We start from the raw sequence: 26,327 nt of genomic DNA on the forward strand, positions 1-26,327 counted from the left end.
TTTAGAAATTCCAGCATTGTCTCTGACCATTATGTGAAAATAACCAGTAGCAAAAAATTGTAATATTATCAGTACCTGCAACATTGGCAAAAGAGGTAAGTTTCTTTTCGTAGGATATTCCAACCTCACTTCAATTTCGTCAACAACCTTAGCAAGGACTATTTTCAATAATCTGTATCTGTGAAGAAATTCTGCATCCGTCAAATTTTCAAAGTCATTACGTCGCTGAACTTTTCTTTGATCAGAATTGTTTTGTAAAAGATCTAAATAGAGCAATTCTGCATCAAAAGCGAGATTCACAGCAGCCATTTTGGAACAGGTTGCTAAATCCTAATGTTAGCCATTTAATATTGGAAATGGCTGATGTTAACTTTAATACGCAGTTTAACATTTGTTAATGTTAACAGTTGTTGATGAAACGAAAATTTTCTTAAATCATATGTTAAAATGATTAAACACCTTGTTAAGTACTAACATGTGTTGATGAAACCGGGCCTAAGTGTCAAAAGAGAAAACTTTGGACTCTAATTTTGTGTGAGGTAGGAGGTGATTGACTGTCTCGAGTTGTCAATAGACTTTTGTATTAAATGGGAAAAGCTCAAGTAATTAACATTCTTTCTTCGAGTGAATAATCGTGAATTGTTATTGATTTGCATAAACTGTGCTCTAATTCACTTTCATAAGACTGTGCCTTCGTAATAATGTTTTCATAAAAACTGTGCTTTAATTCACTTTAATAAGACTGCGCCTTCATAACAGTGTTTCCGTGAAAACTGTGCTTTAATTTACATCGATGAGTGAACTGTTTTAATCTTCTTTTCCATTACAAATTGTGATACTCTACTAAACTGTATTACGTCATCAAGTGCAGACTATCAAATTATTCACGTTGAACTTTGTTAATCTCTCTTTTTTTTTTAATGGTGAATAGTGGAACTTGTCGATTCTACAAACGGTGTCGTGTAATAATATTCAGTCCAGTGCAGTAGAGGTGTCGTATCAGATCCCATTGACCTTCTGTGCGATAACTATACACTTCCCTACTCCCTTATGGTACTTCAGTGGACTTAGATTCTACAAACTGTGTCGTGAAATAATAATACTCAGTGCAGTGTGGTGGAGAAGTGTTGTATCAGATCCCATTGACATTCTGTGTGGAGCCTATACACTTCTCTACTCCCTTCATGGGATCTCAGTGGAAATAAATTTTAATTTAATTACTCCATGCTGCATTCAAATTATCATCAGGCGTCAAGACTCCTGGGTTTGATTCCAAGCCTCACCGTTACTTCAAGACCCGTCAACAGCCGTGGGATAACATGGTGCCATGCTGTTGAGAGGAGATTGTGAGGGGGGGAGGAGTTTGACGATGTGGCACATTGCCGACGCCGACATTGTGGGACTACGCATCTTCCAACCACTGCTTGGACTTTCTAAAATCCTACACATCTGTAAAAGGTGATATACTCTGTTTAATTTGAATAAACCAGAAGTGTAACTTAAAAAGTTATTCAAATACCCTTCTCTCTGTAAGTTCCTAGCATGGACCGTACATGCCTTGGCATCAAGTAGTTAAAGTATGGGCATTCTGGCTAATGTGACCAATGGGCGGTTATATTATGTCCCAGGCCGAGACATGTAACAAGCCACAACCTATAGCCATATAAGGACAATAAAATAGAACCTAACTCGGCAAAGCCATGTTGCATGTCTTATCCTCCCATCTGTACATGCTGCTGTACCTACTAGGGGACTCTCACATTCTATGTTGGGAAGTGTACAAACTGAGGTCATCTTCCAGACTTGGCAGACATTAATGCTTTTAAAAGGTTACTTCAACAATCCCATGTCAGTAAAGAAGTTTCTGTACCCTAATAAGAATGAGCATGTTGTTAGATTATAATAGTAACGTAGTCAAACATAATAGATCATGTTACAGAAGAAGAGATGATAACACTACAAAGAGATCACAAGCAAGCATGAGGTCTTGCTAACCTTAACCAAGAGATAGTTCAAATGGGAAGGGACTAAGAGCTAATGATAGATTCAACTCACCTCCGTATGGAATGTATGCTTACATATGAGAGGAGTAATATCACATGTATTTCCTTTTTGACAGAGCACATTCATCTAAGTCCTCAGCAGGCTTATTCCAGTCATAATATGATTCCTTCGCTCCTCCCCAAGGACAGCCACCAAATTCATCCATTCCCATCTGACCTGGTAAAGAAAACAGGTCATTTCATAAAACGTAACAGAACAGCTGCACGTTCAGAGGATCAGGAGGAGACAGGTTTATTCGTTAATATATCGGAGATTAACTGGAAAATGGACCAGAGCAGATTTAGTACAGAGCAGGTTTTTAAAAGACCCAGAGTGAAGACAGGGGAGAAAGCAAGCAAGTTTTAATAGCATCTAATGAACAGAACAGGCCATGCACGGCAGAGGAGACTTCACAGATAACTGGACAAGGAGGGCTTCTCCCTATCAATAAAAGTGTAAACTAATCTATATAAATAAAATTACAATTTTGTCTGCACAGTTCAAATTTTTACCTCATAAAGCCGAGTCCCACAAACTAGACTAAAAATGGACCGAGAGAGCAAAGGCAACTGAAAATGACTAGCTTTTAGAGACTCAGAGGTGGATTATTCATAAAATGTAGCGAATTATTCTAAAAACTTCTATCGTAAGCAGAATAAGCAATAATATTTCTTGGAAAAAGAAGGCATCAAAAGTTCCCCCTGACAGAAATGGTTTTCAATACCTCACATCGTTCATGAAACATACATGCTTATTTTAAACTTCACAAAAGCCCAGAGGACATTCAAAAACAGTATCACTCCTTATGCAGACCCTTCTATCCCAAGCATTGCTCATAACCACATGCAATTCCTGGTTCCTCAGAAATGGAACATGCTGTTACCCTCAGTTTTGTGGCTCAGCCACATAGTGGCTGTGAACATCACAGGAAAACAGCTAGACAGAATTTCCTGAAACTCAATATTTAAGTTTAGGATTATCCAGACAGTGCACTAAGGTATATATTATTTGATTAGTATACAGTGGCATAGTGGTATTAAGGGGACCAAAACAAAAATAGTCCAATGTCTGTTAATATTAGCTGTTGCACGTTATAAATTTCATATTAGAGCCCGTATTGTCAAAGTATCAACTTGTGAAAATTTAGATTTTATAATTCCACCTTTACAATACTGTAATTGTCTCTATTACAAAGGCTACATTAAATTTGTAATAAAGACAATTACAGTATTGTAAAGGTGGAATTATAAAAACCAAATTTTCACAAGTTAATATTAGCTGTATCAAAAACTGTGCATTATAACAGTTGTGTAAACAATTATTTCCAATCTTTTCTTTTCTGTTTTCTGCACTCACATTATGATGATGAAGAAGATGAAGAAGAAGAACAACAACAACAACAACAATATGCTTGACTGGTAAGGGAAGCCATAGAGATAGAGCTGCACCCAAATAACGTCAACAGGGAAGACGGCTTCAAGTTATCGAATACATGGAGACCTGTACTGCAGAAATATTTGCATAACACCACCATGGAACAGTGAGATGCACTCACGAAACTGTCGACAGAGTGCGGTGAATCACAGCACGACAACCCTTGAGTCCAATTAGTGGGGTAGGCCGTGCATAGTACGGTCATGATTTCCATGTTCCTTCGAATTTCCTTGCTCACTGTCGGAGGCAGAATTTTATGTGCCCTGATGAAGGCCAATGCAATTTGGCTGAAAGCTCGGCTTTAATCCAGTATTCATTTATTTCTTTACATAAAACAAAATTATTTATTCAACGCAACTTCCCTGAGTAACAGAACATTTGCAATTTACATAACCTTGATTAATCCACTGTCACACATAAAGCGGATGACAGAGTCAGAAGTAGTCCTATCATCGGCTAGTATGCGTTCGAGTGCCTCCCACAGGCCAAGGCTCCATTTTAGGCCAGAGAGATCAGCGCACTTTGCGAGGATGTGGGCCATGGTGAAGTCGGCACCACAAGAACACTTTGGGGGGGATCTTCCCTCCTTAGTAGGTAACAGTGTCTAGATCGTCCATGACCTAACCTCATCTATAAAATACTATAGCCTCTCTCTGTGAAGGCCGGAAAGAGGACCCCCACACAGTAATCGTCTTCTTAATTGCTCTCAGCTTGTTGGGAGTTTGTATAGTTAGCCACTCTGATTCCCAGGATGCCAAGATCGTTCGACATAGCTGAGAACAAATACCTTTAGCAGGTACATTCATAGGCCATGGACGTAAAACTATCACTTCTTTTGCAACTTCATCCGCAAGTTCATTTCCTGCAATCCCAACGTGGCTTGGAAATCACTCAAAAGTGATTCTGGTGCCAGAATCACATAACCTGGATAGGTCATGAATCTGCTGTACCAGTGGGTGTTGCGAGAAACAGGTGTCAAAAGACTGCAAAGAACTTAACGAGTCAGTACACATGAGAAAATGGTTTCTTTCATCACCCAGTGCAAACCGCAGAGCTTCTCAGATGGTATAAAGCTCTGCAGTATACACACTACATACTCTAGGAAGCGAGATCTTCATGCTCATATTATCAGTGACGAATGACTCCTTCAGCTTATCTTAAAAGGAAAAAATTGAAGGAAGGAGAAGTAGGGGAAGAAGGAGAATATCTTGGCTATGGAATCTAGGAGAATTGAACGGGCACAGTACCCCCACTCTTTTCTGAGTTTCTGAGAACTCGCCCTGATGACAGCCGACATCCAATGAGGATATGGTACGAGAAGAAGAAGACAAGCGAGCAACCCACATTCTCTCCAAAACATTCATGAAGATATGTCTTACGACCGGATACTGGTGAATGAAGTCCTGAAAAATATCTTCGATGAACAGAGCCATCCATGTTCACCTTCGGTCCACGTAGTAGATCTAGCCGTATATCTGACGACAGAACTAACCATGGAGGTACCTCATTAGAAGTCCACTCAAGACAACCACCGAAAGCTGCATCTAACTCACAACACAAGCTATCAATTAGAATCCCAACCGGCTGTGTGGCATTCGGCCGGTCTTGGAATCTCTGGTGGTATCGGGTACTAAATATGCATTGATAGCTTGGATGTAGCATTTTTTCACGAATTTTTGACAGCGTACATGAGGAGTAACTGCTGCCTCCTTATTCAATAAAGATGGAACAAATGCTTCAGTGAGTAGGATGGGAATGGGGCTAGTACGGAAAGCTCCCATTGCCAGCCTAACTCCACTATGGTGAACTCTCTCTAAAAGGGTCAGCATAAGACCTTGATGATAAAACATAAGCCACACTACCATAATCAATTTTGGAGAGGACTGTTGTTGTGTAGAAATATAGTACAGCACAGTCAGTCCCCCATGAAGTGCCACTGAGAATGTTAAGTCTCTTCATGCAAGCAACCTTCAGCTGAAGGATATGGGGCTGCCACGTTGAGCCTGTTACCATAATGAAGACCCAGGGATCTGCAGGTGTCCACCACTGGTAAGACACTGTTTCTTAAGTCGCAAGTGGAGCTCTGGTTCAGGAAGCACAAGTCGACGTCGATAGAAGTGTACAACTGAGGTTTCTTTGCCGCTGAAAATTGAAAACCATGTTGCAGGGCCCATCTGCCAACTCAGTTGTAGCCTTCTCTCAGCAAATGCCACCCTTTCAGAGTTGTAATGTAGAGCTAAACAGTCTATATACAGCAATGGAATGACTGCAGGCCTAGCAGCCGCAACTATGCTGTTGACGCCGATTGCGAACAGCGTGACACTCAGTACAGGTCCCTGTGGTACTCCATTTTCTTGAACACAATATTGAGTAAATGCATTCCCTACTCGGACTCGAAAGAGCCGGAACATGAAGGTTTCAATAAATGTTGGCAAATTTCCCCAAAATCCCCACTGGTGTAATGTGGAAAGAATCCTGTATCGCCAGGTAGTATTGTAAGCTTTCTACAGGTCAAAGTACATGGCGACTAGGTGTTCCTTCTAGAGAAAGGCCTGCTGAATGGCACTCTCCAGTCCGATCAGATGATCGGTGGCAGACAGAGGAGAGCGAAAACCACACTGGTAGTTAGTCAAAGGACCTTCCTTTACCATCGCCCACACAAAATGCTGGTTAACCATCCTATCAAATAACTTACAAAGGCAATTTGTAAGACATTTAGTGGCCTATTACTATCCAGAAGTTTTGGATCTTTGCCTGGCTTGGGAACTGGTATCACAACGCAGAGTCGTACCTCCCAGAGCTGGACATATTTGCAAAATGTGACGCGATGCAGTCTGCAATGACTGAATGAATCGTAACTATATCTCCATTAATGGAGATTCCGGAGACTGAGGGCAAGTTCTGTACTTTGACAATACTGCAGAGATATGTCGACACTTGTGATGACAGAGTATGTACTGTCATGGAAGACACATACGTTTCCCACGTAGCGTTCTTACTTTCTCTAATAAAAAAAAGGGCCTTCACACGCAGACGCTTAAATGTTATATGATTAACCATCGTAAGATTCCAAAAATAATGCGTTGGCAATCATGAATGGCTGCTGCAATATCATCTGTCCATCATGGGACCTGTTTCCTGCGAGGGATACTGAATGAGGAAAGAATTGTTTCCTCTTCAGTAGCCAGAATTTCAGGAGTAATAGAAGAAACGTGGGTGTCAACAGACTCCAGCATATCATCGGCCATCACTGTGTGTTTGGAAAATTCTGGCCAATTTACCCACCGAAGTAACCAGCGCTTGGGTAATTTGGACTGCCTTTGATTCAAGAGAGAGAGAGAGAGAGAGAAGTATCGGGAAATGGTCACTATCATAGAGCTTGTGTACTTGCCACTGTAGCAGGAGAACTAGTGCACGGGTGCACAATGTGACATCCAGGTGTGAGAATGTGCCATGTGCGCTGCTGAAATGTGTTGGTTCCCCTGTGTTGAGCATGCAAAGATCAAACTGGTTGATCAATCGCTCAAGAATCCTCCCCTCAGCACAGGAAGACGGAGAACAGGCGTTCATGTCTCCCAGCATTAGGAAAGGAGAAGGACTCTGAGCGATCAAGACTTTGAGTTCAGGCATCTGAAGATTTTAATCTGGTGGGAAGTACACATTGCACATTGTTGTCATTATTGGCAATGGAGCGTGAACTGCAACTGCGTCAAGCAAAGTATGGAGCAGTACTTCGCTACTGAAGATTTCAGAGTGAACTTGGGTAGAAACGCCCCCACTCGCCATGCCATCCACAGTTACACTGTCTTTAGAGTCTCATAGTCATCTCCAGGTCTCAAACAAGACTCATGTAGACAGACTACGGAGACCACAGAAACGGTTATCAGTTCACATAACTCAGCTAGGTGACAGTGATAACAATTGCAGTTTGACTGCAACAGTGCCATTGTCTGGACAGGTAATGCAACAAAATTAGGACAATTGCTTCGTTTGGCTCACTACCTGCCAGTGTCCGACTCGTTGGCTGAACAGTCAGCGTACTGGCCTTCGTTTCAGAGGATCCCGGGTTCAATTCCTGGCCGGGTCGGGGATTTTAACCTTAATTGGTTAATTCCAATGGCACAGGGGCTGCGTGTATGTGTTGTCTTCATCATCATTTCATCCTCATCACGAGGCGCAGGTTGCCTATGGGGTCAAATAGAAAGACCTGCACCTGGCGAGCCAAACCCGCCCTGGGATATCCCGGCACTAAAAAAGCCATACGACATTTTTACTACCTGCCAGTTTCTGCTGTTCTTGTCGGTATTGTCACCACCATCCACAATGATGAGTGGTTCAGTTTCCATAGTCCCGTCAGAAGACGGAGACGCGGAGACTGGGCACTCTGCGGATGGTGATCTCACTGATCAGAGTGATAGAGTAGAGGGACATCGAGATTCCTTACTCTTGCCCACAGTTTTCATAAATTTTTGGGGGAGGGCTGGCAGATGATTTGTCATGCTTTTCTGGGAATCTAGGGACCCCCGAACTCGTTGGAGAAGGTTTCTTCTCCAAACGTGTAGGGGAACATTTAGGCTTCCTTTTTCGCTCCTTTTTGGAGGCAGTTGAAGAACGGCTGGAAGGATATTTTCCATCCTTTGCTGAGGAAGTCCTTCTCCCCCTGCCCTTGTGGAGGAGGACTTCCCAGCTGAATGTGTCTGGGAAGAGTTCTTTCCAGATGATTTTGGCAATAACACACTTGCTAAAGGTTGAACCTGGGGTTTGATAATTACTTGCTGGGTAATTGATGTTGCTTGTGGAATTGCTGGTGGGACAGAGGTACAAAACTTGAAGGAGATACACATGCACTAGCGGCCTTCTCTGCAAAGGAGATGGAGAATTCCAGAGGAGCCATTGATTTATAATTCCTCCGTACCTCTTGATAAGAGAGTTTATCCAGAGTCTTAAGCTCCTGGATCTTTTTCTCCTGTTTAAAAGTAGGGCATTCCTTGGACCGAGGGGCATGTTGCCAAGTGCAGTTAACACACACTAGTGGTGCCCCACATAGTGCTGATCCCAGACAGCATGGTGAGGTGTGGCCAAACTGCTGATAGTTTTAACATCTGGTAGGAGAAGGAAAATATGGCCAAACAGTTACGGTGTACATGGATACCTTTATACATTCGAGCAGTTTCTCAAGATCGAAAGTTAAGATGAAAGCCCCCACGTAGTAGAGGTTGCCACCGACATGCCTCTTACGATGTTTAATGTCAGACACACCTTCACAAGCCAGGCTCCAGATAAGGTCATCATCGGAGGCCTTAATCAAGTCCCTAGTAAAGATAACCTTTTTGCATGAGTTAAGGGACTTGTGACTTTCATACTTAATTGACACTGATCCAAAAATTGAGGCTTCCAATAACTTCCTACTCTGCACGAGTGTACTAGTCTTGAAGAGTACGCTACCATCCTGCAATTTCCTCATTTTGTCTACTTCACCAACACGACCTTCCACAGCATTACTATCAGGAATGGGTTCTCTTGAAGAAAGCTCCTTCCATTGATTCTTGTTGCAACCAGAAATGTGGCAGACATTCTTCAGAAGCTTCCTTGCTAGCCAGGTCGACACACTTGAAACGGTTACGTTTCTTAATTGAAAAATCAAAGGACACTGTTTTAAGGCTGGCAGCCTTAGATGAATCAAAACCAAAATCAGAAACCATGCACAGTCCCACGAATACCCAGGATATAAAAGGTTGAGCCCTGACGTACAATGTGCTGCATCAGGATACCTGCTTTTGTTTTTCTGTACGGTATTGAGGCCTACACTGTGAAGAGTGCTTTATTATAAAATGCCACGTACAATTTTATGGCCTGTCATTGCTTCATCATGTTCTATTGTTACTCGAGGAACCACTAAAAATATTTTGAATCCAACATTACAGTAAGTACAATGCATGATACCATTTATTTCAAATTTGTTAATTAAAATGACCTTTTCCTGGACCTTTCAAGTTCAAATTACCCAACTTCTACTGAAATTATTTTCTGCCAAGCTCATAAATCTGTCCAATCTATTGGTATAACAATAATTCTGTGCATTTGACATTTTATATAACGCAACAATTGACTGCTAGAATTTCTTTAATGTATCGTACCAGTAACTTTCCTCTATCTGAGCAATGACCAGCAAAGTAATTGTAATGAATTCATCCCTACAACTTTGAACACTAATCCATTAAGCTATCAGATGCTTCAAACTACATATTGGGGCCATTAATACCCACAAGTACACAGATTGATATAAGAAATTTTGTAACCATTACAGAAGTATGAGAATGTCCAACTCCTTGGCTCATTCGTCAGCACTGAGGTTTTCGGTTCAGAGATCCTGGGTTCAATTCCCAGCCGGGTTGGGGATTTTCACTGCGTGTGATAAATTCTTTTGGCTCGAGGACTGGTTGTTCCTGTTTGTCCCAACACTATCCTACTGAAATTCAGACAACACACCACAAAAACAAGCAACAGTGAGTTCATCTCTCCACATAGGGTTGGTGCAGGGCAGGGCATCTAGCAGTAGAACAGAGCCAAATCGACATGTGCAACTCAGTTCGCACTTGCAACCTCTACAAGGTAAGGTAAGAGTGTATTCTGCCCGAAGGCAGGTCCGAACCTCCGCAGTGGTGTCCTGAGCCAGAGTTTACGTGCAGTAGAGTGGCCAGTTCCTTTCCGCTCCTCCATTCCCTCACCCCCCCCCCCCCCAAACAGCGCGTGGCAACCCATCCAAATCTTGACCACGCCCAATGTTGCTTAACTTCGGAGATCTGGGATCCGGTGTTTCAACGCGGCTACGGCTGTTGGCAACCTCTACAAGGTGTGGGAAAAATAGTAGAAGACAAAAGCATGAAAATGAAGTGAAACCAAAAATATTGGTATCTCGGTGTTAATTACTGCGTCAATGAGTATAAGTACATCGTGTGGACCATTCTAAGTACTAATATAATAATTTATAATTTCGTGTGGCTATTTCTAGCCGAGTGCAGCCCTTGTAAGGCAGACCCTCCGATGAGGGTGGGCGGCATCTGCCATGTGTAGGTAACTGCGTGTTATTGTGGTGGCGGATAGTGTTATGTGTGGTGTGTGAGTTGCAGGGATGTTGGGGACAGCACAAACACCCAGTCCTCGGGCCATTGGAATTAACCAATGAAGGTTAAAATCCCCGACCCGGCCGGGAATCGAACCCGGGACCCTCTGAACCGAAGGCCAGTACGCTGACCATTCAGCCAACGAGTCGGACAGTACTAATATAAAGAAAGATCTTTATTGGGGTAATCACATTAATGGTGGTGGTGATGAAGTGATTTAAGAGGAAGTACATGAGGGCAACAATCTTCTATTAATACAACTTAGAGGGAAAAAGTAGAAGAGGCCCGACATTTCAAAAAGTGAAAGTATTGGAAAAAGAAAGGGAAGGGTCCCTCACAGAGGGCATGAAAATTAAGGACTCCATAGGCCTTGTAAACCTAATACTATCGGGGTCAGAAAAGAACAAGAGTTCGTTAAGGGAGGTCAGATAGTAAAGATGGAAGGTAAGGAGCCTGATACAGGCACTTAAATGGCTGCAATGCCAGACTCAGTTAGGGGAATGGTGGTCTCCAATCCATGCTCCCAAGATGAGAACCCCACCCACAGGGGCAGTTGTAAATAATTGTTTCAGACCTATTCATATGGTTACAATACAATAAATAGAGGGCACATACGTAACTGGTAAGATCCCAATTAGAGTATGGTTCCAGGGTATGGGATCCTCACCAAGATTGATGTGAGAACTGGAAAAGATCCAAAGGAAAGCAGCTTGATTTATTATGGGTGATTTCTGACAAAAGAGTAGAGTTATGAAAATGTTGCATAATTTGGGCTGGGAAGACTTCGGAGTAAGGAGATGAGCTGCTCAACTGCATGGTATGTTCCAAGTGGTCAGCAGAGAGATGATGTGGAATGACATTAGTAGATGAATAAGACGGAGTACTTTTAAAGGAGAAAGGATCAAAATAAGATAAAGTTGTAATTCAAGAGGACAAATTGGGGCAATAGTTGATGTTCTCATGCTGGTGTTTGTTCCATTAAATTGTATTTCTTGTGCCATTTACGTAATCTACAGCATAGCTGCCAACTTTTGGAAATCAAAAATAGGAAGATTTTTTTAATTCTTGGATTTCATCACATATACTGCGCCAAGGTCTAAGTAAAAAAAAAAAAAAAAAAAAGACGAGATAAAAGGCATACAGATCTACAGTTACAATGTGAATTGACCATTAAATTTAAAATCTTGAACTAAGAAAACAACATTAAAATGGTTATTAGAAAATGTACGTAATCACCCTCATTTATGACACATACATATTATCTGCGCACCTTTTCTGGATACATTTACACCCTAGTGCTGAATTGGTCGACCTCGGCAATCTTCGAGATTTGTACTCGCAACCTTTGAAACACAAACTATGAATCGCTTATGCATCGCTGTGCGACATCTGGCGTACACCCTACGTACTAGTACTGTTGTTATTTACACAGCAAAGCCAAACTATAGAATTCACTCTAGGAATAAGATTCGCATCGATAAATGTTATATAATGTGTGTGTGTGACACAGTTGTTGGCTTAAGATAACAAAGGTTTAGCAAAATTCATATCGATCGATCATATTATCGATTCAATTCAGATTTCATTTCCATTCAGTTGGCAGTACTACTGGAACCGGAACTGCTTCCTCCTTACTCCTCACCCCCGTACACAAAAATATCGATAAAAAGTGCGCAGATAATAAGAATAATACTACAGTCGAACTTCGATATCTCAAACCTCCATTATTCGAGTTTTCAGTATCTCGAACTAACTTAGATTTTCCGGCCGTTTATCCTATTCTTCACGTGTATTTATTTCTCTACTCTCGAAATTCGATTATACGAATTTCTCGATTTCTCGAAGCAAACATTGCTCCCTTGAAACGTAACTCGAATTTTGTGCAACATTAACTGTGCCATACGACATTTGCGGTTTGCGAGGAACAGATAACAAGTAAAGAAAGGGTTCCAGTGAAGCTGGAAACTAATATGACGACAACCGAAAAACTCGAACTTCAAATGATCGGCAAATCGGCAAAGCCTCGCCGTTTCTCGGGTGTCAATTACCGGTCACGTACGAAAGCAAGCCCAGAAGTCGCGGATGACAAGCTCCTTTTACGAAACACGGCTGCATGGTATTGACAAGAAGTTTCAACGTGAAGGGAGGAAAGGTTAACCGCAACAAACAGAAGAGACTAACGGATATTTTTCCAAACGTGTTAACGGAGCTACGTTTCTTGTTTCAGTACTGTATCGCGTCTTCTAAAAAGTTACTATAATAAGTGTTAAAATTAAAGTGAAATGAAAATCCACGGTCTGTTTCCAGTCATTTAACCTGGTCAGGAATGGAATGAATGAAGCCCCCTTCTAGCGGCGAGGATGGGAATCGTGCCGTCTGCCGAGCCCTGTCGCACTCCTCTGGGGCAATGATTAATGAATGATTAATGAAATGAAATGATATTGGAGAGTGTCGCTGGAATGAAAGATGACAGGGTAAATCGGAGTACCCGGAGAAAAACCTGTCCCACCTGTCCGCTTTGTCCAGCACAAATCTCACATGGAGTGACCGGGATTTGAAACACGGAACCCAGAGGTGAGAGGCCGGCGCGCTGCCACCTGAGCCATGGAGGCTCTATAATTAAAGTGATGTCGTAAAATAGAGTTTCTTTGTATATTTTAAAGTACCGTTAAACATAATATATTCAGTAAAAGCTCACAGATACGTATGATTCAATTATGTGCTATACATGCTCAAAAACGGTATTCTCTATATCTCGAAATTCCGATAACTCGAAATAAAATTTACCTCCTTAGGTGATTCGCAGAATAGTTTCCTTTATTAGACTGTAAAATGAACGGAAATTTAATTTTATACGTATCTCTGAACACTTCGAGATAACGTTTGTTATGTTTTTGGCCATAACGTGAAGAGAAAATACCAGAAACTGTCACCGACACAACTCCCTGAAATACATTCAACTCATTAAAATTATGAACCTCCTCTGCGAACCATGTGACCTTGCCCCGGTGGGGAGGCTTGCGTGTCCCAATGAAGCAGATAGCCGAGCCGCAGGTGCAACCATATTGGATGGGTATCTGTTGAGAGACCAGGCTAACGAATGGTTCATCGAAAGGGCGGTAGCAGCCTTTCGGTAGTTGCAAGGGCGGCAGTCTGGATGATTGACTGATACGGCCTTGTAATAATACTCAACATGGCTTAGCTGTGTTGATACTGCTACACGGCTGAAAGCAACGGGAAACTACAGCCGTAACTACCTCCCGAGGACATGCAGCTCTCTCTGTTTGAATGATGTACTGATGATGGCTTCCTCCCGGGTAAAATATTCCGGAGGTAAACTAGTCCCCCATTCGGATCTCTGGGTGGGAACTACACGAGAGGGGGCGATCATCAGGAAGATTGGATACAGACATTCTGCGAGTCGGAGCGTGGAATGTTAGAAGTTTGAATCGTTGTGGTAGGTTAGAGAATATGAAAAGGGAGATGGATAGACTAAAGTTAGATGTAGTTGGTATAAGTGAAGTACGTTGGCAGGAAGAACATGATTTTTGGTCAGGCGACTACCGAATTATCAACACAAAATCAATCAGGGGAAATGCAGGAGTTGGTTTAATCAGTGGCGAAGCGCGAACTAAGTAAGGGGGTACACAGAGATTTCTTTTATTTAAACTGTTTTAATCATATTATTATATGGAATTTTGTTTTCGACACATACATCTGTATTCAGTATTATATTAATGACTCTGAAAATAAGACAAACCACATAACAATCTATAACCCTACGTCAGTAGCGTAGCCAGGATCGGCCAATGGGGGGGGGTTGCAGTTACAAAATTAAGATATAACATAATGAAAGTGCTTGTGCGTGTCTGGTACGCGCATGCATGACTGTCATAAGGATACTGATACAAGAGTGAATTACTGTATGTGATATTCAGATTGCAATACACTACAAAATTCTTACTTTAAAATACAGAACAAGAACAATATGATCGAGGTCAGCAGTTTTATCTCAAACGGTATGTTCAGTTTACAATCTAAAATCTAATTTTCGAGGCTTCCTAGAAAATACATCTGTTGGTTTTACAACTATGTCTCTGTGAATGTTCAAGGGAGCCAACCCGTTGAGTCGACTTTCACTTGTGGTATTTCTGAGGTAGGTTTTAAGGCGTCTTAATGTTGAAAATGATCTCTCACTGGCTGCAGTGGTGACAGGTAGGGTGGCAAACACTCTCAACAAGCAGTAGATTGCAGGGAGTTTATCTTGATCACATAAAAGAAGTTTATTGTTTACTGTCAGTTTCTATTTATTTTCTTTTTGTGAAAGTTCAATGGGGGGGGTTCTAACCCCCAGTAACCCCCCCCTGGCTACGCCCCTGCCCTACGTGCACTTGCTTTATTTTTAAATATAGACGAAATAGGCCGCGGGGGTTGTGAAATAACAACATACTTTTAGAATAAAAATAGCAATATATTTCATTGCTATGTAGATTTAATAAGATAAATAAGAAATAAATAGTTGTTCGTACAAGTCACCTTAAACAATATTCTTGTAAATGAGTTTAATCCGCCTGTCCTTCATTTCGGCAAATACTGTATATCTATTACTCTCGTCTTGAAGTCAGGCGTCTTGCTAAAATTCCACAGAAATTTCTTCTCTATAGCTAGAGTTCCCAAGTTAGACAGTCTCTGGTTGGTCATCCAATTCCTTAAATACGTTTCAATTCATTTGAATGCACTCATAGCACGTTCACTAGAAACTGACTTTAACGGAATATACAGCATCAAGTTAAGCAATTTTTTTTTCCGTATGCGTACTCTGGACTAGCTTATTAAGACTGGAAGTCAATAGTTGTTGGGGTTATAATACCGCAACTAATATTGGCGGGCAAGAAAATGCACGTACCTGAAGGGTTTTGATGCTGTCATTCATTTATTAGGTGTAAGTTTACTATACTTCGTATTTAAATATGATTAATTTATTTTTAGACGTGTCTTATAATAAAGTAAATTCAAATTAATAACATTAAAAGCATGTCGAAGATGGCAGCCAATAAGAGCACCTTTATAAGAGAGATCCAAATACTAGCCAATGAGAGACGCTAGTAAGTCTGTCTACTGGGCGGAGACATCTCGCTATAGGAAAGTCATAGTTCCACAGTCAGCACCTACAGATAGCGTTAGTGTTGCTCTATCTGAACAAGGTCTGTATCTGAAAGCTTTGAAAATCAAAGGGAAAATACACAGAATGGACAGCGTCTACTTTCGCCTACGTGCTTCGTGTAACTAACGCGAGCCTTAGCATTGCGGAAGCGAGACGAAAATAAGAAAAGCGGGGAATACAATAATGTCACGAATCTGGAAATAATTAATAATTAATTGAATTAACTAGACAATATTTATTTCACAAAATGTTAAGGGTACACGCTGTCTACCCTGTCTGCCCTGACGCTTCGCCCCTGGGTTTAATAATGAATATGAAAATAGGGCAGCGGGTAAGATACTACGACCAGCATAGTGAAAGAATTATTGTCGTCAAGATAGACACCAAACCAATGCCCACCTCAATAGTGCAGGTCTATATGCCTACTAGTTCAGCAGATGATGAGGAAATCAAAAGAATACGTGAAGAGATAGAAGATTTAATACAATATGTAAAAGGTGACGAGAATCTAATTGTGATGGGAGATTGGAATGCAGTGGTAGGCCAAGGAAGAGAAGGTAATACAGTAGGAGAATTTGGATTGGGACAAAGAAACGAAAGAGGAAGTCGGCTGGTTGAATTCTGCACTGATCATAATTTAGTCCTTGCCAAAACTTGGTTCAAACACCACAAATGACGGCTGTATACGTGGACGAGACCTGGAAACACTGGAAGGTATCAAATAGACTTCATTATGATTAGGCAGATATTCAGAAACCAGGTGTTGGATTGCAAAACTTTCCCAGGAGCAGACGTGGACTCTGACCACAACTTGTTGGTCATGAAATGCCACCTGAAGTTGAAGAAATTGAAAAAAAGGAAAGAATGCAAAAAGATGGGATCTAGACAAGTTGAAAGAAAAGAGTGTGAGGGATTGTTTCAAGGAAAATGTTGCACAAGGGCTAAATGAAAAGGCTGAAGGAAACACGATAGAGGAAGAGTGGATAGTCATGAAACATGAAGTCAGTAGGGCTGCTGAAGAAATGTTAGGAAGGAAGAAAAGATCAACTAAGAATCAGTGGATAACTCAGGAGATACTAGACCTGATTGATGAACGATGAAAATACAAGAATGCTGGAAATGAAGAGGGCAGAAAAGAATACGGGCGATTAAAGAATCAAGTGGATAGAAAGTGTAAGGTAGCTAAGGAAGAATGGCTGAAGGAGAAGTGCAAGGATGTCGAAGGTTGTATGGTCCTGGGAAAGGTGGATGCTGCATACAGGAAAATAAAAGAAACCTTCGGAGAAAGGAAATCTAGGTGTATGAATATTAAGAGCTCATATGGAAAGCCACTTCTAGGGAAAGAAGGCAAAGCAGAAAGATGGCAGGAACATATCCAACAGGTGTATCAAGATAAAGATGTAGATAATTTGGTTCTGGAACATGAAGAGACTGTTGATGCTGATGAAATGGGAGCCCCGTTTTGAGGTCAGAGTTTGACAGAGCTGTGAGTGACCTAAATAGGAATAAGGCACCTGGAATTGATGACATTCCCTCTGAATTACTGACTTCCTTAGGAGAAACCAGCTTGGCAAGGTTATTCCATTTAGTGTGTAAGATGTATGAGACAGGAGAAGTCCCATCCGATTTTCGGCAGAATGTTGTTATACCTATTCCCAAGAAAGCCGGTGCTGACAGGTGTGAAAACTACCGCACCATTAGTTTAGTATCTCATGCCTGCAAAATTTTAACACGTATTATTTACAGAAGAATGGAAAAACAAGTTGAAGCTGAGTTGGGAGAAGTTTGGCCTCAGAAGAAATGTAGGAACACATGAAGCAATCCTGACTTTACGACTGATCTTAGAGGATCGAATCAAGAAGGACAAGCCCACGTACATGGCATTCGTAGATCTAGAAAAGGCATTCGATAATGTTGATTGGACCAAGCTATTTAAGATTCTGAAGATGATTGGGATCAGATACCGAGAACGAAGAATTATCTACAATCTGTATAAAAATCAGTCTGCAGTGATAAGAATCGAGGGCTTTGAAAAAGAAGCAGCAATTCAGACAGGAGTGAGGCAAGGCTGCAGTTTGTCCCCCATCCTTTTCAATGTTTACATGGAACAGGCAGTAAAGGAAATCAAGGAGAAATTTGGAAAGGGAATCACAGTCCAAGGAGAGGAAATCAAAACCTTGAGATTTGCCGATGATATTGTTATTTTATCTGAGACTGCAGAAGATCTCGAGAATTGCTGAATGGTATGGATGAAATTTTGGGTAAGGAGTACAAGATGAAAATAAATAAGTCCGAAACAAAAGTAATGGAGTGCAGTCGAACGAAGGCAGGTGATGCAGGAAATATTAGATTAGGAAATGAAGTCTTGAAGGAAGTAGATGAATATTGTTACTTGGGTAGTAAAATAACTAACGATGGCAGAAGTAAGGAGGACATAAAATGCAGACTAGCACAATTAAGGAAGAGCTTTCTTAAGAAAAGAAACTTGCTCACTTCAAACACTGATATAGGAATTAGAAAGATGTTTTTGAAGACTTTCGTGTGGAGCGTGGCATTGTATGGAAGTGAAACATGGACGATAACTAGCTCAGAAAGAAAGAGAATAGAAGCTTTTGAAATGTGGTGTTACAGAAGAATGCTGAAGGTGAGATGGGTAGATCGAATCACGACTGAAGAGATACTGAATCAAATTGGTGAGAGGAGATCGATTTGGCTAAATTTAAATTTGAAGAGAAGGAGAGATAGAATGATAGGACACATCTTAAATTTAAAAAATCAACATCAATATCATCTGATGGCCAAGCAGACAAAGTCTCTCATAGTGCATTGGCACTGCTGGTGGCTTCAAGTAGCCTACACAGTTGTCTCTACGGTATGCACTAGCCATGCGTCTTGGTAGGTGTGCTAGGTTCCAACTGACGAGCCCAACCCAGCACATGAGGGCAAAACACTGGCAACCAGGAATGAGCTAGCTGGAAAATTTATAATGTCCAATAACGGACCATTTATATCGGTATTATAAATTTACTCGTTCGGGACAAATATTTCAGATTCCGTATGGGAAACATCTATATCATAACAGACATAGCTTGCTGGGACAGACAGATAGATCATCAGTCGCTGAACACTCGCTGCTAGCAGGCCATGACATACAGTACAGCGACACCGAAGTACTGTGTCTTATCACGCCCGGTTACAGAGCGAAGCCCTTGAAATCCTGAAGCACACCAACAGCTTCAACCCTAAAGAGGAGTCTGAATGGGTAAACAAAGCCTGGTTTCCAATCTTCAAAGCTCTAAAGCCTGAAGGACACAATAGCCACAGCAGACCAGAAGAAAGCAACGGGTGATCAGCTGTCTGTCTCCGCCAAGGCAGGTCAATGTACATCGGGCTCCCTAACGCTTCAACCATTGGCCGAAGAACAGCCAATCAGCGACCCCCCCACCCACCCATTGTGGCCAACAGGCAAGCAGCGTACCGTATCCTGCACTATATAATGAGGTGGAATTACAACAGCACTTCACTCCACTGAGAGCTTCACTGCTATCAAAGTCAGCTGGAACCCTCGACAATGCCAAACACAGTCTTCAGTGAAACATCGGGACACTCACTCCTAGACACGACCTACAAGCTCGGAAAATGCTGACATGATTTGTAACACCAGCCGTGAAAGCCTCAATTGCTACATTTTGAATTTATGTTACAAATTAGTTTCTTTTAAAATATTTAATATTCTCTACGGTTTTTCTATACAATGACGTGGTTAAGTGTAGGAGAGGACCATGAGTCTTAACTTCACCACTATTCATGACAAATAAATAAATAAATAAATAAATAAATAAATAAATAAATAAATAAATAAATAAATAAATAAATAAATAAATAAATAAATAAATAAATAAATAAATAAATAAAAAAACATCAAAATGAATAAGGAACACCAATAGTCATAAGAACTGTAAATGAGGTCATGGTGTAGAGGTGTAGAGCAAAAATATTACCACCCTATCTCGCAGGCAATCCTATAAGAAATGCTAACAAAGTAATTCACAGTAAGGACAAAGAAGTGATTAGAAAAGTAATCAATGTTTGGGACATCCTACCTGGAATAATGACAATTATATTGCAATTTTCAGGAATCCTCCTTGGATTTTAGTCTTGCTGATTACTGCTGACTATCTTGTGGATCTATTTGTCCAAATTAATGTACAAAAATGTACAGTTGCTCAAAAAAGAATGAGCTCATGATATTTATACAGACTTAGTTCTAATTATCATCACTACAATACAATGCACTCATTCTTTTTTTGAGTGACTCTACATACTACAAGAGCTTGGGTTTTCAACCAAATTGTGAAATGAAAACTCAGTACAGTGGGTGTCCTGGGGGCTCAGATTCAATTCCCAGTAAAGAGGGCTGGTTTCTGGTTAAAAAGTTACACACAGCTCATCTTCATAACGAGATGAACAAGTGTTCACTTTTTTTTTACTTCAGCAAAGAGGATTGTTTGTATCTTCTCTGTTTTTTTTAACCTTTTGCATACTGAGTTCATAATTGTCTGCTTAGAGCTCTCTGCTGAGTGGTTGATTCAAAATTAGGCATTTCTTTTATGATAAAATAATGATTCAACATGACTGCAGGTTGCTCAATCTTTTGCCAAATCTGTCCTTGAGAGTGTTCGACATTAACAAAAATGTAGCAAAATACCAGTTTCCAACCAGTACCTAACCTAACCTTTGAACAACTTTGTTACCTTTCTATTCGCATACAATGTGCAGAATAAATGTTTCTCTTCTGTCACCTTGTGTAAACAAATACTCTAGTGTTTGCATCATGACTGCCACTTATGATCATAACATGCATCCAGAGGATATTTTTACTCTTTCAGAGGAAATAGAATCCGATGTTGATTTTGCTAGTAATTATGTGATAGTGGTGGTGTTGGTAAATCTTCAGATAGTAATAGAGGGGGAGATATACATTTGAGAAATTTGGAATTACGATTACCATTCACGGGGACTGAGGATAAATTTGATCCCAATGTGCATGGATTTCAGGTGCCAGAACTAGGTATGACTAATACTAACCTCACTTCAGAATCCCCTGAACTTATTTTGAACTATTTGTCAACGAAGAAATATTACCTAAGGTGGCAGTTGAAACAAATCAATTTTACAGACAAACAGTTGAGGCCAAGCCTCTCACTCAGTTTTTCAGACTAAAGAAACGGGTTTATACAAATTTTTGGGAAATATTTGTGCTGATTGCTGTGACTCTATTAATGGTTCAAAATAAATATTTATCCATTCAGGAACATTGGTCCAGTGATCCCCGTAGCCCCTATATTCCAACAAATTACGTTATGTAACAGTTACCTCATTTTACTCAGCATGCTTCATTTCAGTGACAAAGAAAAACCAACAAAGGTGACAGCTTGAATAAAATTCACTTGATAATTGACCATTTTAGGACAACTTTCAAACACCATATGGCCCCATTTGCTAACTTGTATGTGGATGAGGAGTCTAGTGTTGTCCAAAGAATGCCTAACTTTCGAGCAAAAACTACACGCCATCGCTTCGGAATAAAACTATTAATTTGTTCTCTCTGACTGTAAGACAGGATATGTCTTAGATTTTATCACCTAAATAGGTTCATCCACTGAAATTACAGACCACTATAAATTAGGCACTTCTAGGGCAGTCATAACAACTTCTTGAAGATTATTTTGACAGGGGCATAATCTCTTTGTAGACAACTGGTACACTAGTTCACATCTGTTTCAGGTACTTTAAGAACGTTCTACAAATGCATGTGGTACAGTCTGAAAAAACAGAAAAGTTATGCCTGCCCTAAAAACTAAATTGAAGAAAGGGGAACTGGAGATTATATCCAATGACAAAATGATGGCCATGGAGTATCATGATAGGAGAGATGTATTCGTTCTCATGACCATGCATGAAAATGTATTTGACATGACAGGAAAAAGAGATCGCAAATCTGGAGATATTATGAAATCCTGGGCCATCTTTGTGTAGCACCTTGTATATATTAGTTTCCTTTTACTTTGCTCATTTAGTGTACTGGACTTCCTTCTGCATATAAGCCTGCTCTACAAAATTACAGGCAGTTAACGTATTTATTTAGTTCAGTGTTTCAGTTTTTAATTATTTATATCGTGCGTGTGTATGAGAGTGTGTACATATATTAAAGGAAGTGTAAATAAGTAATAAATTAACACAACTTGAAAATTTTTGTAAATAAGACTCAAACCGTGGATCCAATAATGGACTTCCACCTCAGCGACCTGGAGACCCTCTGGTGAGTTAAATTATCATTTCATACAACTTTGGTCCTTAGAACTTGTACTTTAGATGAATATTGCTGATGTAGACAGAGTTTGTTGGCTAAAATAATTCAGCACTGCGGGTGCACCCACACATATACGAATGCAACAGTGAAACGATTAAAACATTCATCATCTCGAATGTGAAGTAAACAGTAAATGCCAACAATGATATAACAAACCAGTAGCAACTAAAAAGATGTACTGATGGTCTCGCTACAAACAGGCGATAACTAAAGTCAGTTTTACAACTTATGTAATGACACAGATGATATACAGCATACCGTAACTTAAAATTGGAAATAAAGTACAGCAGTAGCCCCCGATAAAACATTATGAACATTTGATTGCTCCCATTAACACATAGTCTTCATTTCATTAGCTACCAGTTCAACAACACTTTCATCATCCACCAGAGAGCCACATTCACACTAGAAAGAACCAATCGGGATTAGAATTTTCATGGAATGGTGTTTAAAAACATGAATTTAAACACTGCTACTCCCTCCTTCATTTCTAATCACCGCCAATAAATACCACATACCCACTAAAAATAGTGCACACTGTCTAATCGTGTATGCGCACATGCTATGGAAATAATTGCTACCCTTCTCGGAAAGTGTATTGTGTGGTCAGCAGAACTGAGTCTGCAGCTGTTTGTTTCCATTTAATAGTTTTACTGAATGCTGCAATCCATCAAATTTTCATATTTGAACTATTAATAAGAACATTTTTCATAAAAAATGAAGTGCATCCATTAAGTGGGGATTTTTTCTCATTTGTTTAGTATTTGTTTTAGGTCGCACTGACACAGATGGGTCTTATGGTGACGATGGGATAGGAAAGGCCTAGGAGTGGGAAGAAAGCAGCTGTGGCCTTCTACGTGCCCCTACGCACACGGCCAACTCTCAAAACTTTAAGGGGAAGTTAGTGTCCATTACGTGAATAAATACAGCAATGTGAATGCTATGGCTAGTAACAAATTGATGTGTGTGTGTTTTTACCCAATCAAAGTTATTTACTACTTGAACAATTATGGCTATGTGACATTTTCTAAAGAACTGTTTTAGGAGTTACCAAGTTTTATTCAGTGGTAGACCAAAAGAAATTATTTTTCACATTAACCCAAAATAAATAAAATTGCATTTGTGTACTTTTATCCAAATGCCACATGCCCAATCTACTACCCTTAACCATTCAAATTAATAATAGAAGAAGGAGAAACTATTTCATGCAAGGGAGGGAGTGTTATCAAACTGTATTACATTTCGTTCTTATCCTAAAAACACTGTCAATATTCTATATGATCTAGATGATTTTCCTTTAACTGTTAAGAATTTTAGTCAATCAAACACTTTCCAATTATCATAAAGCTATCTGTTTCATTGTATGTGCTTAATTGCAGCTGTGCACGAGGATAATGGCTCAAGTCATGAACATGACACTGAGTGGCAATTATCTATAATTTATTTAAAAGAAGACAATACTAGCTTGTGTGAAATTCCAAGGCATTTCTTCAGTACAACATATAGGGAAGCAATTGATTCCATTGAGGCTGCACAAATAGTTCGTACCATACCATTCTATTTATGCCAGTGTGAACTAATTTAAAAATACATTTTGAATTTGGAAGCACATTTTTCCTATGAAGTAAACCACCCCCAATTCGAAATGTCAGGTAATCCGAACAGAATCTGTGATTTGGGGGGAGGGGGAAATTAAAATCCTATTTGCAATGTAAAGCAAAGATTTAAACACAATGCTGTACTTATTTAAGCTAGTATTTGGCAGAATAGAATCCAGATACAGTACAGTGATTTGTTAATACTGTAGCTACAACAGAAGTCAAGATATGAATCAGAACTGACAAATACTGTCAGCAATTTTGTACTGTGTTCTGTATAGTACATTAGAATGTGGCTCCTAATACTTTCAGCCATAACTGTATTACATATATATTGCAGATAGTCAGAACAGACTACAGCCCCAGTCAATTCGGACCTATTACTCCCACTAGAAAAAGAATGTAGCTTATCTTGACTCTGTTAATATGGGACGATTCCTCCATACATGCTCATCAGTGTTGGTCTTATCTAGTGGCAGGGTCTTGGGTCATGTTGGGATATGGATTTACTCCATCAAAGAGTTCCTGAGCTGAGGTAATTCATTTTATTTTGAGCTTACTTAAAACTTTAAGCATGGTTTTCTTCAAAATGCTCTCTACCTTGGTTGGTAACCATTCTTAATGACATTTCTATCTTTGGAAGTAGTCCTGAAATGCTGTTTCGAAGAACACATTATTTGACCTCCTCCACTATTGCAAATTTCAGTGCTTTCTTTGGGAATTTCACTTATGAAATAAGAAGCAGCCAACAGCAGCCATATCATGGGGATACAAAAGCTGAGGAACCACTTATCCTGCCCTTGTACAAGACAGGAACCAACAACTATGCCAACCCATTATCATAACGAAGGATCTATGAACTGTTTGTCCAGAATTTAGGCCTTATTCTCCTATAATTTTCTCTAACATGTTGCTACATATTAAAGTAGTATCATCAAACAGCATTTAGTCCCTGAGGAACAAATTTGTAAAAGATAGGCTTTGAAGGTCAAAACCTGAGCATGACTTCTATATTTGAACTGAAGTAACAAGTTCCTTTTGATTTCAGAGAAGATTTTCCCACCCACTGTGATGATTGAACTTTTGTATAGCACTGGAGCCCACAGCTCCGTGCATCATAATCGGTTACGATTCATTCAATTCCTTTGCCTTGTCTGCTATGTCTCGGATAGGCTTAGTGGTGGATATAGTGTTCCGCCACAGTGAACGGTCCACGGCACATTCTTCCCATGTCTGTATATTTATACCAGTTGTCTTCATGATGTGTTTCAGCTGGTCCTTAAAACGTTTAAGAGGGGCTCCACGAGGTCTACTGCCGGAGCAAAGTTCATAATAAAGAATTTGGCAGGGAAGCCTGGTATCACTCATGGGGTGAACATGGCCTAACCATCTCAGTTGATGAGCGACGATTGTTGCCTCAATGCTATTTAGCTGCTCTTTGTTGAGAATTGCAGTATTGGTCACATAATCCTTCCACTTGATATTCAAGTTGTATCTCATTTTTTATTGGTGGAAGTGCTCATGATTTTGATACCACAGCAATAGAGTGTCCAAGTTTCACACCCATACAATAGTGTGGAAATGACAAAAGATTTGTACACCATGAGTTTGGTATGCCATTTTAGGTTGTTATTCATGAAGACTCTGTGCATTAACCATTCAAATAGTGCATGAGCAGACCCAATTCTTTTATCAACATCTTGATTGCAGGTACACCATTTAGACAAGATGCTTCCAAGATATGAAAAGTGATCAACGTGCTCCAGTGCTGTGTCCAAGATGGAGGTACTGAACTCAGGAAGAGTTAGTCCTGGGGCAGGTTGTGCAAGAACCTTCTTTTATTTGCATTAATGGCAAGCCCGAAGCGATCACATGCAGTTTTAAAGCAGTTGACTGACTTTTGTAGTTCTGCAGGAGATGCGGTGCCATCGGCATACTGCAGTTCTGTCACCCGGGTAACCAGAGTACGTCGTGAGCGAAGTCTTGCCAGATTCTAAAGGCCTGCATCAAAACGAAATATAATCTCCATGCCTAACATGTTTGCAGATGATTCATGCAGTATTTACAGTGCAAAGAGTGTAGGAGCAAGCACAGAGCCTTGTTTAAATCCGTGAGTGATTGGGAACGAAACTGATACTGAGTTACCATGAACAACCTGTCCAGACATGCCGTTAGGAAGAGCTTGAACCAATTCCACATAATGTTCAGGACATCCAAAATGTCTCAATACTTTCCACACAGCAGATCTTGGTACTGAATCAAAGGCTTTTTCCAGATCATAGAAAACTAAATACAGAGGCTGCTGTTGCTTTCTGCATTTTTCATGGAGTTGTCTAGCACAGAAGATCATACCTGTTGTGCCTCTTGAGGTTCGAAAAGCACTTTGAGACGCAGGCAAAATCCTCTCTGAGATAACTTGGAGCTGGTTTAATAGAATTCTTGCAAGAATTTTATCTGCAATTGACAAATGTGATATACCACGATAGTCCCCACATACACAAGGATCTCCTTTCTTGAAGATAGTGAAGATGGTAGAATTCAAGTCATCAAGTACTTCTCGAGTTTCCCAAATCAAGAGGATGAGTGTGAAA

At 40.3% G+C, this 26,327-nt stretch overlaps 1 long non-coding RNA gene across 1 annotated transcript in view; it reads right to left on the reverse strand.

The window, feature by feature from the left end:
- The window catches only part of LOC136863298 (uncharacterized), a 55,501-nt gene that overhangs the window by 21,860 nt on the left and 7,314 nt on the right, over nt 1–26,327 (reverse strand). The window contains exon 2 of the long non-coding RNA XR_011017792.1: nt 2,056–2,220. This is a non-coding gene — a long non-coding RNA (uncharacterized lncRNA). The remainder of the gene's footprint in view (nt 1–2,055; nt 2,221–26,327) is intronic.

This window comes from Anabrus simplex, chromosome 2 (genome assembly GCF_040414725.1).
Source record: "Anabrus simplex isolate iqAnaSimp1 chromosome 2, ASM4041472v1, whole genome shotgun sequence".
NCBI lineage: Eukaryota > Metazoa > Arthropoda > Insecta > Orthoptera > Tettigoniidae > Anabrus > Anabrus simplex.